This window comes from Lissotriton vulgaris, chromosome 4_1, assembly GCF_964263255.1.
Source record: "Lissotriton vulgaris chromosome 4_1, aLisVul1.2, whole genome shotgun sequence".
NCBI lineage: Eukaryota > Metazoa > Chordata > Amphibia > Caudata > Salamandridae > Lissotriton > Lissotriton vulgaris.
Genome location: NC_141691.1, coordinates 4,670,097 through 4,687,516, shown reverse-complemented (window position 1 = coordinate 4,687,516; position 17,420 = coordinate 4,670,097).

Here is a 17,420-nt window from a genome sequence, read left to right as displayed (position 1 = left end):
TGGAAAGACTGGGTAGCCTGGTAGCGGGATATATGACCCCTGCACCAGTCCCAGCCCCAGCCGTGACAACACCTACAACTATCCCTGGTGGGAGTGGGAATGAGCACTTGCTCAGGGGACAGAGTGCACAGCAGAAGAGGCAGTCAAACTCAGAAACCGAGGCTGTTGCTGTAGCTGCGGTTCCCACGGCTCCAGTGACTAAGCCGACTCATCAGGCCCCTGCCCCGGCCCCCCTGGGCAATTGCCCAGCGGTCCCTCAGAGGGCTAGACTCAGGAATGTAAATCTCCCTCCTGAATGCGTCCCATTTGTGGTTGTGCTGACTAATGTCCCGCATTATGAGGAAACTGCAGCACAACTTTATGGAGAATCACACGACTCATTAAAAAATAAAACGGTGGCATGGCTAAACAAAAATTGTGGCTTTCCACCTCACTTCTACGACCAAATCATATCCACTGTAAGAGTAAATTGGGTTGGACCTTCAAGGAAATCAACCACGGGGGACTGTGTAATTGTTAATTTTCAACACCCGCAACACGTTGCCACAGTCTTGTTACGCGCATCCTCACTGGTTTACAATACAAACAGTGTCTGTGTGCGACCCCTGGGATATTTCTATGCGCCTGACCAGAACTCACCTAAAAATCCCCCTAACACTCTTCGTGGGTACAGACCTATATCACAAATTCAGACACCAAATCCGGTAACACCATATATGTACAACAATGATACTAGTGGGCTGTCTGGTTGGCAAACGCCAGCAGTAAACGCTAATGGCTGGCGGATACCACCTGTAAATTTCAATGCCGAGAATTTGAACAACAGAGGGTACAATATTCCTACACATAACCGATTTGATATGCTTTCAGGGCTGGACGCCTGCGACTGACTGAGGGTTTTGGAGGGTCAGGAAAACGATCAGTCGCCTGTAGCACAAACGTTAGAGGTGACTCCACCAATTACACCAAAAAATAATGTTATATGCTGGAATGTGGTGGGCCTAGAAAATAAAATGCAGGATGATAGCTGGCTAGCCTATATTAGGGGCTTCCAAATCATTTGTTTACAAGAGACTTGGTCAGTGAAATGTGATATGCAAATGGATGGCTACAAGGCATATTTTGTACCTGCTGTACCAGTAACCCGGGGTAGATCAAAGGGGGGTATGGTAATATTTATATCAGTAGCACTGAAATGCACAATTGTAAGTAGGCCTTCAAGTAATCATGGCATACAAGGTCTAGTTTTATCTGCGGGTAACTGCAAGGTTGGTCTGATCAACTTTTATAATTCCACCAATAATGTCACAAGTTATGGTAATTCCGAATCCTTAAGTGAGTATATAGGCACCTCAATGAAGGACTGTTCACACAACTTGTTGATCATGGGCGATTTCAACACTCATCTATGTAGTGATCCCCTAGACAAAAGCCTCATGGAATTGCATTGTCCCAGAATTAACGGTCTACATTTGGAACATACCGTGGAAGGGACATTTTTTAACAACCTACTTAATGAACATGGTCTCACGATTGCAATGTCTTTATGTGATCCCTCAAAGCGCTTTTGCACCCCTACTTTTAAAGGGCACGGGAAGGGGACATTTATTGACTATATGCTGTTAACCGCCCCCATGCAGGTGTTTGTGCGTTCATTCTCTATAGATAGTAATCCACTCAGTGATCATAACCCTTTGACTATACATCTAGGGGGGCCCTGGGTGGAAAGAGAAGGACGTAATTTAGGTAGGGGTAGGGTTACAGCTACGGATGGAAGACGCCGTTTAAAATGGTCTATGTGCACCCCGGCCCTCATATATCAGAATATACAAACTAACTGTAGTGATATTGTTGCCAGATGCATCCAAGTTGATTCAGACCCAGCCCAGGTTCTATCGGACTTTAAAAGCTTAACTGACAAAATTGCTATTTCAATGACAGAACCTCTGAAAAGTAGAGGTAGGGAGGGCCCAAGGTGGTTCAATAAGGAATGCTCCAAAGCAGCCCGTGACCTCAAAGCTGCCTTGTTGCTAAAACCTCGTAACAAGGAACTAGTTCAGAGATCACGCAAAGAATATAAATCAGTCATTGTAACAAGAAAGGAGGCACTGAAGAACGAGGCCTGGGCTGAGATTCTGGAACCACAAACATTAAAAAACAGTGCTAGATTTTGGGCGGTGCTAAAGAAACCCTTCCTGGTGAAAGACCCAGGGGAAGGGTTAGAATGTGTCATCACAAAAGAGGAATGGGTTGATCATTTTAAACAACTGTATGGGGGGGGTGAAACTAATGTGGTACCCTATGAATGCACTGTTGGGGGTCCTTGTATGAATGTTAGCATAGGAGAGGTCGTGATGGGTATCGAGGGGCTTACAGCGGGCAAATCGCCTGGCCCGGATGGGATACCCCCGGATCTCTTTAAATCCGATCCTAATTTTTGGGCACCGATTATCGCGGCAGTTATTAACGCAGCCGCAAGGGCAGGGTGCCCGACGTCATGGGGTCTTTCCACCATTGTGCCCATATTTAAAAAGGGGGAGAGGGACAGTCCCCTTTGTTACAGGCCTATCTCCCTGATCAACTCTGTGTCCAAACTGGTGGGGAGAATAGTATTGCAGCGACTACTTGAGTGGACACGGGACAATAATATCATGTCCATCGCCCAATATGGCTTCTGTAATGGCCGCTCGACTACAACACAATGCCTGAATCTCTTCTTAATACTAAGTAAATATACCATTGTTAAAAAAGGCACAGTCTACTTGGCCTTCATGGACCTATCCTCAGCTTTCGACTGTGTTAACAGGGGGAAGCTGTGGGGGTCCATGAGGGACAAGGGAGTGGACAATGATATTATAAACTTTCTGGTCGACCTCCATAATAACACCAGTGCAAATGTAAGGTATTGCCAAGACTTATCCGTAACTGAGGATTTTAGAACTGGGAAGGGGGTTAGGCAAGGATGTATACTGGCCCCCTTCCTTTTTAATTTTTATATAAATGAGTTGGATGGCGCTTTACGGGAGGTGAAATCAGACAGTCCAAGAGTGGGGAACAGAAGCATTCCAGTTTTGTTATACGCAGATGATGCGGTACTGCTAGCAAGAACTGAAAAAGGCCTCCAATTACTACTAAACGCATTCAAAAAGTTCATGGAAGATAGGGACTTGTTAGTGAACAACTCCAAATCGTTCATCATGCAGGTGGGGAAACAGCCAAAGAGACAATATACTTTTAAATTAGATGAGACAGCTATACCACTTTCAAGTACATTCTCTTATTTAGGAGTACTCTTTGACTCTAAATTATCTTGGGCCCCCCAACTCGCAAAGAAAAAATGTGATGTTTTAAAGGTCAATGCCTCCATTTTTAATTTTGCGTCAAAGCTTGGCAAAAAACCGACGGCTGCTATGATTAAATTGTATGAAGCGAAATCTGTAGCTACCGCAGCATATGGGAGTGAGCTTTGGGGCTATATGGCGGGGGAACAACTTCAGACCACAGAAAATTTGTTTTATAAACGGCTTTTGTGCGTCCCGGCCTCTACCTCCAACTTTATAGTACATGAGGAACTAGGAGTGGGGTACCTGAGTGATATCCTGTCCCTACGACCTCTGTTATGTTGGTTGAAAATGTGGTTATGTGAGGAAATCCCCCTAACACACTTAATTGTTAAGGATTACCTGGCTCTTGAGAACGCTTCACGCACTCCCTGGCTGAAGTACTTAAAATCATGTTTTATTGAGATGGGCCGCCCGGATCTATTTGAACACCCAGAAGGAATTGTGAAGGCTGATATTAACTTAGTTAAGCTGGTGTTCCTTCAGCGTAAGAAGGCTGACAGGGAGGGTGTTGAGCTACAAAAAGTTAGCGTGAGGAAATTTATTATGGCAAAAACATGTTTGACAACAGAGCCTTATTTACTTAGCACTTTCAGCACCCATGATAAATTCCTGCTTACAAGATTTAGATTTAATCAGTTTCAACATCTGCTCATCAGACCCAAACAGGAGAGCTTCTGTAAGCATCCTCTGTCCTGTGGCTGCGACGGTAAGTCTCCACAGGACATGATGCACTTTATGTTCTTATGTAAATATTATGAATTCCCCCGTAAACGCTTTTTAATTGCTCTTTTAAAAGAAATGAATTTTAAACAGATACGACCAGCCTTTTTATATTTACAACTGCTACATAGCAACAGTGTCCTTCAAGTTCTTGAATTTTTAAAACTGGCTCTTAAACTGCGACTTTGTCTGGACCAATGACTGAACTACTGTATGTAATGATCACAGTTTTTTTATCCTGTGAATTTATAAGGTAATCTGATGTATGTACTGTATGTTTTTATTGTACTTTTATGGTTGAAATATTACCGAATAAAGTCTGTTTTGATTTGATTTGATTTGATTTACCAAGAAAAAAAACTATTACCGATCCTTCTCTGGTGTGGCTCCTAGGATCTGGAATGCTTTGCCCATTGAAACTAGAATGAACCCTTCCTCAGCCTCATTCAAAATAGAAGTGAAAGCGATCCTCATGGCTAAATTCACGTGAACTCTATAACTGTTTACTGTATTGTATTCATATGCTGTTTTCTACACTCCATAGTTGACCTTCGGTTACATACATAAATGGTCAAACTGAAATGTACAGTCAACAAGGAAGGAGGAGCCAACAATTGCTGACTTTAGTAGGAACATCCGAACAGTAACAAACCTAAACAGGTGCATGGGCAGCTACAGACTTATGTGCGCATGAGCAGAGTAGCAGAGGCTAGGTATAGCCAGTTCCTTGAGCAAGGCACAAGGGCAAACGACAGAGAAGGAAAGAGCACATGGCAAGCACATGGCAGACAAAATGGCTACCGGAAACAAGATGGTTTCAGTTAAATGCTAATATTGATCTCTGCCAATGTTCCACACAAGGAGAGTGCATGGTGAGTGTATAAGTGCTTGGGTTTTGTCAGAGTGATTGCATAAGTACACACATGTCACATCAGGCCCACCCCCTCCCTTCACCACTGTGCAAACACCCCCCCTGGTGGGTTTTAAGTGTAGGGCTTAATTCCCCTTGAATCCTGAGGGACCCTGGGTGCTAGCCAGCCCACCAGTTACCTCCAGTAAGTGCCACAGAGCTGCATTGCAGAGAGGTGGTGCAAGGCCATACCCCCTTTTTTCACCTCTCTGCAATGCAGCTCTGTGGCTCTTACTGGAGGTACCTGGTGGGATAGTTGGACGCAAGGGACCCTCAGGATTTAAGGGGAATTAATCCCCCAACTTAATATGCTCCAGGGGGCCTGTTTGCAGAGTGGTGAAGGGAGGGGGTGGTGCGTGATGTAATAAGTTGGCAAACGTACCCCGTGGTGCATTTTAAGTTGGGAGATAAAGTCCCGGTGAATCCTGAGGGTCCCTGAGGCCCAACTACCCCACCAGGTACCACCAGTAAGCATGTAAGTGCCAAGGGAAGGTGGCGGTCCCCAGGGCGTGTGTGGGGGCTTGAGTCCCCTACACAGGTTCTTTAATTTAAAATTGAGAGCTCCAGGGAGGTGGCGGTACCCGGGACTACAGGGTCTGCGTGCCCCCGCATTTTTATTGGCAAATCCTCGGGGGAAGTGGTGGTCCTTGGAGCATGTGGGGGCTGGAGCCCCCCACACATACCTCTTTTAATAAAACAGGAGAGCCCCAGGGAGGTAGTTGTCCCCGGGTCTCAGGGGGTGCTACGTGCCTCAGCAAATAATTTAAAAAGTCCCAGGGAGGTTGCCATCCCTGGGGCCGCAGGAGCCCCCATGGGCCCCTACTATACATTTTTGCATTGCCCCCAGGACCTGGCCCACCGGGGGCTTAAAAATAACGAAGCATGGGAGGCTGAGCTTTGTTTTTTTTTTTTGTTCATCCGGTTTCTCGCATCCATCTCAAAAAATTCGCCGATTTGATTTTAAAAAAATGCTTTCTTTGGCCCAGGGGGTCCCACCCCTCAGCAGGTCTAGGGGATCAGGGGGTCTGTACCCTGCCCCCTTTTCTTGTTTTTCATCCTTATTTCTCTGTTTTCTTGTGACTCTGTTATACCGAGTCACAAGATGGCTGCCGACACTTCCTGGTTTGGAGTGTTGGCAGCCAATCACAGTGAAGCTTTTGCTCAGGAGGGTTCACAAGGTAGGTTCTAGATAGCCCATAGGGCAAGGTGCTGTGTAAGTAAAAGGGAGTTCAAAAACAACATGGGGGAGGTAGAGGTATGAGCTAGGTCCACCCTCCTGATGCAATAGTAGACCTGAAACAACCCGAAGTGTCGGGTAAAAGAATCTAGCTAAAGGAGAGATTTTTTTTACTCAATGTGAGTTAGAAAATCAGCAGGAAAGAAAACGTTCTTTCTTGAGAAGATGCGGTCTGGAGGGGAACCATTTAGGTGACGTGTCATGAGGACAACTCTAACCAAAAAATTAGGAATACGAGACATCCTCAGCCCCTCCAAGTCCATGGGGCACTATTTAGCTACCTAAAACATACTATGTGACAATGTTTAATCGTATGTATATACGTACACATGCTTATTAATGGCGGTGACATATATAACTTTTTTGTTAGATTACCAAACTTAGGTTTATTAGGAGTGGTGTGCACAGGGCTGGTCCCTGTGTAGTTCTGACGAAGAGCTCTGGGGAATGCTCAAAACATGTTTACGAATACTAGGGACACCTGACCCATTTTAGCCAGTTTTTCCTGTATCATACCCCTTTTTTAGATATACCAACTAGGAGCAACAAAAAAATAGTTTCGCCCTCTAGCTAGGTATTTTTTAACTCACTTGTGTCCACTCCACCACACCTTCTGCACTACACTTAGTCTTCAAAAAAGTGCTCCTACATAATATCGCAAGTCGTAGCGCGCCTCAGTTCATACAGAACTGAGATGGCCCATATGATGAAGCATGTCACTGTGGGGAAACCCTGGGGAGTGAGGGGACTCAAGAAAGAAAGTTTTCTTTCCTGCCGATTTTCTAACTGACATTGAGTAAAAAAATCTCTCCTTTAGCTAGATTCTTTTACCCGACACTTCGGGTTGTTTCAGGTCTAGCAAGTAAAAGGGAAGACATGTTCCTGTAAGTTGTGAATGTCTCAGTAGTGAAAAACATCAGTATTGGTTTCTCACTACTGTGAGGCCTACTCTTCTCATAGATTGACAATGGGAATTCCTTAATGCACTTTTAAACTGTAATTCCTGATTAATAGGGAGTAGCTGTGTCTTGTTTCATATCATTGGACTGGTCAAGATAAATCCACGTTACTTGTAAAGTTGGATTTAACATTACTATGTAAGAAATGCCACTTTTAGAAAGTTGGATTTTGTCTGATTTACAGCTCTTTGTGCCTGCAGCCTGGCTCCAATATATGTCTGGGGTGGGTGATAGCTACACTTTGGGGCTCATTATAATGTCAGGTAGAAAGACTCCTTCCAACAAGGACTCAGAAGCAGAACTGACTGACTTGTGGTAGGCAGTTCGGACAACGAGACTCCGATGTGACCGAACACTGTTCAGTCAGATTCCTATTGTTCCCAATGGGAGCTCCTGCTATGCCTAGCAACCGGCCGTAAATCAGGCCCCTAAGGTGAAATCGGGTGTATGCGAAAAAACGTGCAACCTGTTGCAGGCACCCCACGTGCCTGCCACACAGTACACCCTAAGGTACCCCCTCAGCAATCAACCTTAGGCCACCATGCCTGTGTACGATGTGGTTCTGACCAACAGGAATACTCCGCAAGTCACTCAGAACCGATTCGGTATGACCGCCCACTTTACATTCCGACTGTGTTGGTTGGAAGGGCTCTGACATGGTCGAGGAGATTCCAACTTATGGGAGGAGGCTTTCCGCTCAATATTGTAAGGAGTCCCTTTGTGTATTCCTTCTAGACAGCCACACATACAGTAAAGTTAGGTGTGTCTGAGTAGTCATCTGCATTATCTTACCTCTTTCGGTGAAGGAAGAGAGGTACTGACACTTAATCCTGTCTCCACACAAAGGGCTGATTATCCTTTACTGATAGTCCAGAGCAAGGGCTGGGAAGAAAGGACCTTTGCACACTTCAGAAGACCCTTATTTGAAGTCACCCTCCTTCAAATGCACAACTGGATATAAGTACTGGATCTCTAAACCCACCAACTCAGACACTTCTGGACTTAAAATTGGACTCTACCAGAAGAACTGATTTGCACCATCAAGAACTGACACTCTGCTGGACTGCTTACATGGAAGGCTTGCTTTTCTGCTGTGCTGTCCTGCTGCCTGCTGTTCTCTGACCCTGCTGTGGAATGATGGACTCTGATTTGCAACTGAAGTGAGCTCCAAGTGCTTGTTGGCTTGCTTCCTGTTGCTTGAGACTCAGGGCTATTAAAGTGTATGCACATGCTCCTGTGGATGACTCACTAGAAGTTCACCCAGATACCTGTGTGAAACATCACCAGCGAATCTACCCCTCTGTTGCATGTGTGTACCTCACCCGGAACTGCTGCATTACCCCTTCAGTGTGGATTAACATGAGTATCATCTTTGGAACTGCCTCACTCCAAATTGATGCTTCTCTCAACAAACCCTATGCATCACCGCCACTGCATCACTTGTCTACACCCTGCATCTCGCTGTTGCCATCTGTGGCTCTTGTCCCTAGCCTGCGCTCCATCACAGTCTGCCTGAACTGTTGACTTTTTCCTGGTTCTCCTTGTCCAGATAACCCTCATTGATGCTTATCGCTTCTAAGAGCTAGAACTCTTTTATTCTTTAAAAAATCATATTTTGACTTCTACTTATTGGATGTTTGTTGTTTTGGTCTTGGTTTATTTATCAACTTATTCTCTATTTTTCTAAACCTCTCTGGAGTCATGTATTAGTGTTTTTGTTGATTTTCCTGTCTGTGTGTGTGTTTTTTCACAAATACTATCCATATTTCCTATTTAGACAATCCTAACTGCTCTCTGCCAAGATACCAGAGGGTTATCACAGGCTATCGGTTGGTGTGTATCTAGCTTACCAAGAGTGGTGTTCCATACTTGGACAAGGTGCATACCTCTGCCAACTAGAAACCCCATGACTAACATCGGTAATCAGTGGTGAGCATATGACTTGTATTTGTGCAATACCATATGGTAACTCATTGTTCATTGTTTACTACAACTCGATACTAAGACCAATTTAAACTCTTTTCAATTCTCCCTAATCGACTTTTTGATTTTTTTTTGCCAAACCACGTCTCTCTCTGGAGAAGCAGCACCTGCAGTAATTGATTTTGAGCCACCCAAGTTAAAATCATACACTGTAGTCAAGCTTGTGGATATTTGCAAGTAATATCAATAGAGGGCTTCAACCAGAAGGTAGAAAAGACTGAGAACCTGGGCAGAGGCCTGTAAAACAGGGGATGAGGTCCCAGAGGAGCGGGCGCAAGAGATTGAGGAGGATGAGGAACGGAGTCTAGATGCTGAGGCATATCTGGGACTTCCAGTTGAGCAGTCATCTTCCCATAGCGGGGAGCAGTGTCTCATCAAATACCCTGGAGCTAGAGGACAGGAGGGAGGAGAGAATACTTAAGCTAAAGCTGGCAAAGATAAAGCAGGAACAAAATCTTGCTAAACTAAAATTGGAGAAGGGACAAGCTCTAGAGGAGATTAGATTGGAACTTGAGAGGCAGATGTTCCATGAGGTGGAGTCCAGCAGTAATGGTGGTAGCACATCTACAATATCTGCTAACCAAAGATTTTGTGCCAAGGTATGTAGTGGGGATGACATGGATAGGTGTTTGCAGCCTATGAAGTGGCTCTAAAAGTTCGTGAGGTCCCAGAGGAGTGTTGGGGTGGTGGTCTATGGAGATACATGCCACAATGGTAAGGGACACACTCCTTACACTAGCGGCATGGGGCCTGACATGCTACAGTGCAATGAAGTCCATCTTAGTAAGTACGTTTTGACTGTATCCTGAGAAGTATAGACAATAGTTCAGGGTCAGCCACAAGATCTCATCACAGGCCTGGGTGGAGTTCTTGGATTATGCTAGAGAGGCAGTTTCCAATTTATATTTCCGCAGCAAACATGGTGTTATGAATATACATACTTCAGGTCCTTCATGACCTCCTACGCCGATGACACCCAATTGGTACTGGCTATCAAAGGGGATGGGGAGGAAGTGGCCAATCGATTCACGAGAGGAATGAGGGCAATAGGTGACTGGATGGCTACGAATTGTCTGAAACTCAATTCAGAAAAAACTGATGTGGTCATCTTCGGTCACCTCTCCCCGGGCTGGTCACCTGTCTGGTGGCCACCATCTTTCGGTCCCCCGCCGAGTCCAGCTAGCAAAGTGAGAAATCTAGGCGTCATCTTCGATGCTGGCCTCAATTTTATGGCACATGCGAATAAAACTGCGGCTTCAGCTCATATGAAATTGAGAATGGTTAGGAAAATACTACCTTTCCTACCGAACACGGCCGGGAAAACACTGGTCAGCTCACTAGTCCTGTCCTCCTTGGACTATTGTAACGCTCTATTCTTAAATGCCCAAGTCCGAGTGACAAATAAGATGCAGTCAATCCAAAATGCAGCCGCACGAATGCTGGCTGGGATCCCCAAGTTCGCACCAGTTACAAACATCATTAGGGATCTCCATTGGCTCCCGAAACGCAGCCGTATCAAATTCAAATCGTTGTGTATTGTTTACAAGTCACTCAATAATCAAGGTCCCCACTTTCTCAAACAGAATCTTCTCCATCATGTCCCAACCCGATCTCTTCGTTCCTCTATTCAGAACTTCTTGGCTGTGCCTTGCACTAGAACAGTCACCTGGGGCGACAGGCGTTTCCTGGTTGCCGCCCCTAGACTCTGGAACACCCTTCCTGCACATATCCAAGCAAGTCCCTCCCTGTTCACATTCCGCAAACAGCTAAAGACGTGGTTATTTGACCAATAGCCTTGTATAACTTCTTTACCCCAGTTGCTGATCCATCCCTTAACTAGCGCCGAGACGCCCACGGGTATTCGCCGCGCTCTACAAATGTCAATAAATAAATAAATAAATAAATGTCTTTGTGTAAAGAGGTCTGACACCCTAGGGCCTGAGACCACTTACAAGTGGTAAAAAAATAAATAAATACATAAAAATACAAGTAAATAAATAAATGAATAAATATAATCTTTAACTCTGTGGCAATGCTCTGAGGTTGGTTCATGCACAGCATGCATCCCATATGATCCATCAATGCCAAGTGCCAAGCCAGGGGCATCTTTAGTATTTGGGGGGGTTAGGGACAAACATATTTTGGGAGCTTCTGCTCGGAAAAGCTTTGAATTTATGTTCCAATTTCCCTCTTTGGCCAGGTCACTGCTAGTGCACAGGCATGCTCTTCCAGATTTTAAATGTTTTTGCATCTAATATTTGGGGCTAATAACAGTAGTTTTTAATATTGTAACATAGCAGTAGCTCACTAACAATATTGCAAATAATCTCTGTGACACCCTCTCATATCTTATATATGAGGTCCGGCGTGGTTCAAAAATAACTTTTTTATGGATGTTGCATGGAATATAAGCACAACAGTTCTCACCAAAATGTATGTAATAGGCTCCCAATTAATCAATCATTCAATCAATCATTTGTAAAGCGCACTTCTCTCCCGTGAGGGTCTTAAGGCGCTGGAGGGGAGGGGTGCTGCTACTGCTTGATTAACCAGGTCTTGAGAAGCCTCCTGAAGGTTAGAAGGTCCTGGGTCTGTTGTAGGAGGGTGGGGGGGGGGTGTTTCAGGTCTTTGGGTCGAGGTGGGAGAACAAACTGCCGTTGGTAGTCGCTCTTCATATGCAGGTGACAGTGGCGAGGGTGGCGGAGCGGAGCTGTCAGTTCTGGATGTAGAAGGAGAGTCATCTGTTGAGGTATGCCGGACCGGTGTTGTGGAGTGCCTTGTATGCATGGGTGAGGAGCTTGAAGGTGATCCTCTTGTTGATTGGAAGCCAGTGCAGGTCTCTCAGGTGTGGATAAGGTAGCAGAGGCCCAAGGATTTCTAGGCTTTAAACAACACTTAGATAAGTGAGGTTAGTTGGTGGATGGAGACACACTCGAAGCTCTGGACCTCTTGGGCTTCAGGTTTGGGGAAACAGATTCTGGAAGTTGTAAGTGTGATCTCCACATAAAATTGGTTTTGTTTGCCAGGATTAATATCCGTTTTCTTTCAGCTCATAATATGAGGACCAGAGACAATTCCGTTTGCAGCAAGGTATCTTTATTTTTTATCAAACAACAAGGACAGCCGACACGTGTTTCGCCCCTCTTGGCGATTTGCGCCGGGGCTTTTTCAAGGCTGTTGAAGAGGGATAAGAGAAAAGTTTTTAAAATGATGTGGTCTAAGAGCAGTTGACCCCAAGAAAGAACCCGAAGAACACCAAGTGTGTGAGAATGATTAGATTAATTCTTTAATACCAAGACGCCTAAAGAAACGATATCTGTGCTTAAAGAATATTGGTGCCTAAGTAAAAAATGCAGTGATCAGGAAAAGTCCCATAAGGGACCGTGAAGCAAAAATCGGAAGAGAGTCATGGATGATTTAATAGTGCTGATTTACCAAAAAGCAAGAGTTGAGTGAGCGTGAACAGCAGTGTGAAGATGGAGTATCACTCTGTTCAAATGGTCAGGACAAAGAAAGACTCCCAAAGTGTTAAGGCACAGAAAAATATAAGTGAAGTCATAAGCAATGTAAACAATAAGATGCAGTCATAATACCTAAGTAGGTTAAGTCACATCCAAGGTTCCTGTTTCATGATTTGTACATTGTTCATATAAAAATAAAGTTCTTCAATAAAAACATTTCCTGTCAATTTAAGCAAAACAGTTCATAAGTACAATATAATTGGCATCTAGTCATGTATGTAACATATTAAATAAGACATTATGTCAGGCAAAATATCTACTATGTAAAGTCAGAGAAAGTTGATTAATTGTGTATCAAAACGGCTCATGTAAATAAATATTGACCTCCTTGTTTATACATAATCTTTTCATGCATTTGGCACATTTTCTTGCATTTCTATGACATATTTAAGACATGTGTACTCTAAGTTACTAAATAGCTGGGTTGCGTCTGTATGATTGTCTTAGTGTGGACAGGAGTAATAATGGATCTTTCAACTGGGCATATATCAGAGTGATCCGGCGAGGCCCAATCGCCCCACATACTCCACCCGTTAACAGGCTATTATGTGACTGAAACTGACTGACATGCCATCGGGTGTATTAGTATTGGAACACCGCGAAAAAACTCTACACTGGGGCCGTTTTTGTGAAGGTGGTGTTAGAAACGAGATAGCAGGCGAGCCCCAGCATGCATAGTCTGCTGGAGTGGCGCAAAATTGGGGAAGGCAAGTTGCATACGTTTCTATTCGAGGCGGGGATAAGGAATCACCCGTGTTAGACACGGGATTACGGAGAGCAGTTCAGCGTATAGTTAGAGGAGTAGTCAAACCGCACTTACTTTTCAGGCTAATGCCTCCGTGTCTACGATCTTCCCGGCATGGCGATCCCTGCGTCAGGTCCTTCCGCATCTTGCAAGACGCGGTGATCCGGTATTTAAATGGGGTGACCCGGAAGTGGAGCTATTTACTTCCCGGTTTACTTATATGTCATAAATTTTAAGCAAGAGTATTTATTGATAATTTTAATTCCATGCGGTTATAAATCAGGTATGCGAAGCAGTTTTTTTGCCAATTTAGAGCACTATTTCGAATGCAGCAGAAACTTTTATTTTAACCGGTGCAAAGGTCAGAGAAGTGCGTTAGTATGCACTGTAAAGCCGACGCCATTTGTAAATGGCAAGCGACCGACCAAACAGTGTTCTGAATTTAGGGCAGATTTTCCGATCTCTTACATTTCGGAATCTTATTGGTAGATTGTTGGTAATTTACTAACGAATTTGGGCATACAGGCGTTCTCCTTTGTGTTTAAATATAAACGAGTGGAGCGACAGCATGTTATTAAGAACAAGCTGTTTGAGCTTTAAGCCTCGGGCATGGAAAAAGGTTTTTTATTTATTATTATTGGGCGGCCCGGCGAAACGTGCGCCATTTATGAGTGGTGAATGAGAAGCCGGTCCATCATGAATAGAGGTTCGGGCTACTTGTTACTCTATGAGTCTTGAAAGTGCTTATAGAAACAAATACTTGTTTCGAGTAGCCAGGGAGATGTTTTTGAATTAATATGACCCTATTGGCCTTTTTTAGAAGACTCTAGATCTTAAGTGTAGAGTCTATTATACCATTGTACCGGTGCAATTACATAAGGGAAAAAATTAAAGAGACCTGAGCAAATACAGATGGCTGTGACTGGAGGATATAACAAGGTGTATACACCTGGGTATCTTTGTGCATCCCGTCTCATATGTGGGTGGTATAGTCCGTGCTTAAACAACTGATTCTTCTACAAGCTACAGATCAACTGCAAAAGAACTTTACCATTTTGGTCTTCAAAACAAAGCAATAAACAATGGCATCCTATAACTCAAGACGTGACAGACGAAATGACAGACTTGAAGCAGCATTTGACCCCACAGGCGCGACCATAAGTCGAACACCCAGCTCCACTAACCTAACCTCTGCTAAAAGCACTTTTCAGGCTTTGGAAAAAGTTGCAAAGAAGGAAACCTCTAAATGGTGGGAGGTAGCATCCCTCAAAAAATATCTGGAACATAATCTGATCCCACGGGGTTTGCGCATTTTGATCTTTCCTCCAATCGAAACTACTGCTCCCGAAAAACTACAACTATGGGAAGACAACCTTCGCACTGCCTCCAACAACATGATTAGGCAACTAATCGACATTGCGATGGAAGAGTATGAAACCAACAAAAAAGAAGTTGACAACTTATCCAAACGAATCGAGGATGCAAATTGGGGTGAAATCACAACAAAAAACTATGAGATTCTGAACAAATTCCTTGACGAATTCGAGGAAGACATCATCCAAAGGAAAAATCGGAAATTCAGGCGCGATCTGCAAGACTACCAACAGGGGAGAGTGTACACCTTTGCACAAAAATATGACAATATCAATACCTCTACAACAAATAATACGACAAACGAACCTATACAGACACCACCATCATCTGAGGCAGGGTCAGTAGAAAATCTATCCCTATCGTCCAACTTGAGACCGCAGGTAAATTTTCGGGAGGAGGTTCAACGACACCGCCTAGGCAATATACAAGACAACCGATCACGACCACCAAATCTGGGCACACCGAAACCCAATACACCGGGTGTACAAACCAGGGCAAGGAAAAGGGAACAACATCTAACCAAAATATAACTAATAACCTGGTACTCAACTTATCCACGACCACCTTGTCTGATACACACAATCAAATCCTTAACAAAGGACTGTCCTTTTGCCCAACTGCCCAATGGGACCTAGTGAAAACCAAAATAGATCTTTTTAAATTCACTAGAAGACTGAAATTACATTCCTTCTTTCAAGATAATCCGAAAAGACGGACGACAACCAATCACAACAACTTAACTAGTGACTTGTCTGCACAAGACCTGGAAAACAGTAACCTCCTCTTACATTTATCCTCTGACGAAATACCAGATGATTTAGAATCTCTCACCACAACTGCAGACGAACTTGGTATTGACATCTACCATACCAAACCGAACCCTTTGAAGAAGAAATCGAGATTCACCCCGTCATTACCAGCTGGCAATTCGATCGATATGTTTTTCTCCAAAGTAACCAAAGATTTGACTAAGGAATTTGACAAGTACAAAGCCAAGCAGAAATACATCCCGAAAAATATAACAACTAAGGAAAGATTGGCCTTGGCAGAAATACGACAAAATAAGGACCTGACAGTGAAAGAAGCAGACAAGGGGGGAAATGTAGTTATCCTCAACACTTCAGATTACCTCCTAGAAGCACAACGCCAACTGGATGACAACACTTGTTACCAAGTTTTAGACAAGAATCCCACCCAACAAATTCAAGAGAGATTATCTGCATTACTTGACCTATGGTATGAAAAAGGCCTGCTTAGCATAGAAGAAAAGAACCTTCTATACATCAAAAATCCAGTTGTACCAACCCTGTACTTGCTACCCAAGGTGCACAAACCTGGACGAATACCAAAGGGAAGACCCATAATTGCTGGCATCGATTCTGTTTGCTCTAATCTAGGAGCTTTCATTGATGCAGAGCTACAGCCCTTAATGAAAGCCCTTCCGTCCTTCATCAGGGACACAAAGGATGTACTGCAAAAACTGGACAACATAACATGGCAGGAAGATTTCTTTCTCATTGCAATAGACATTACTAGTCTATATACCTCAATAAAACACTCAGATGGTATAGCTGCTACTAGGAAATACCTGCAAACCCGTTCAGTTCATCTAACGGCACGTAACAGAATGATCCTCGACTTCCTCGAATTTTGCCTATTCAACAACTATTTTCTCTTTAATGGAAAATACTACCTACAACTGCGGGGGACGGCAATGGGGGCAAAATTTGCACCCCCATATGCCTGCCTCCTGATGGGAATGGTCGAACAACATTGGCTGTGGCAAGAAAGACCAGAAGAAGTGACAGACAACATAATAATGTGGGGTCGTTACATTGACGACATCCTAATGATCTGGCAAGGGACTGAGGACAAACTAAGATCATTTATCAAATCCATGTCACCAAACCAATGGGGTATCGAAATTACACACAACATTTCCAAAACAGAAATTGAATTCTTGGACCTGTCTATCTATATTTCTGAGAACCAACTACACACCAAAATGTACAGAAAACCAACTTCTGCAAATTCCATCCTACATGCCACCAGCAGCCATCCTGCGCATACCATCACTAACATTCCAGGAGGGGAATTCAGACGAGCACGCACGAACTGTAGCTCTGTAGAGGAGTATGAAAACCACTCTGCAATAATAACTGTTCGTCTGAGACAAAGAGGCTATAAAGAAAAACAACTCACCAAAGCAGCCATTAAATTTAAAACATCAGACAGACAGAGCCTACTGCATAACAATCAACCGCAAGAGAAAAAACAAACCATCCGCTTCACAACGGAATACAACAGCGGGCAACAACATATTCGTAAGGCCTTACAAAAACATTGGCATTTGTTGAAAGACAACCCAACTCTTTCCGACACAATACAAGACAAACCCCAGATGGGCTTCTCACGCAGTAAAAATCTAAGAGACATGATCTGCCCATCCTTTCTCGACATCCAACCAAAACCTAGAATGTTTCCTCCACAGACTATGGGCTTCTACACATGTATGAACTGTTCGATCTGTAAACTGGGCAAATCTAGAACCAAAGAGGTCCAAATCAACGGCTCCAAATACAGGATCATAGACCTCATTAACTGTGAAAGTACCTATGTTATTTACC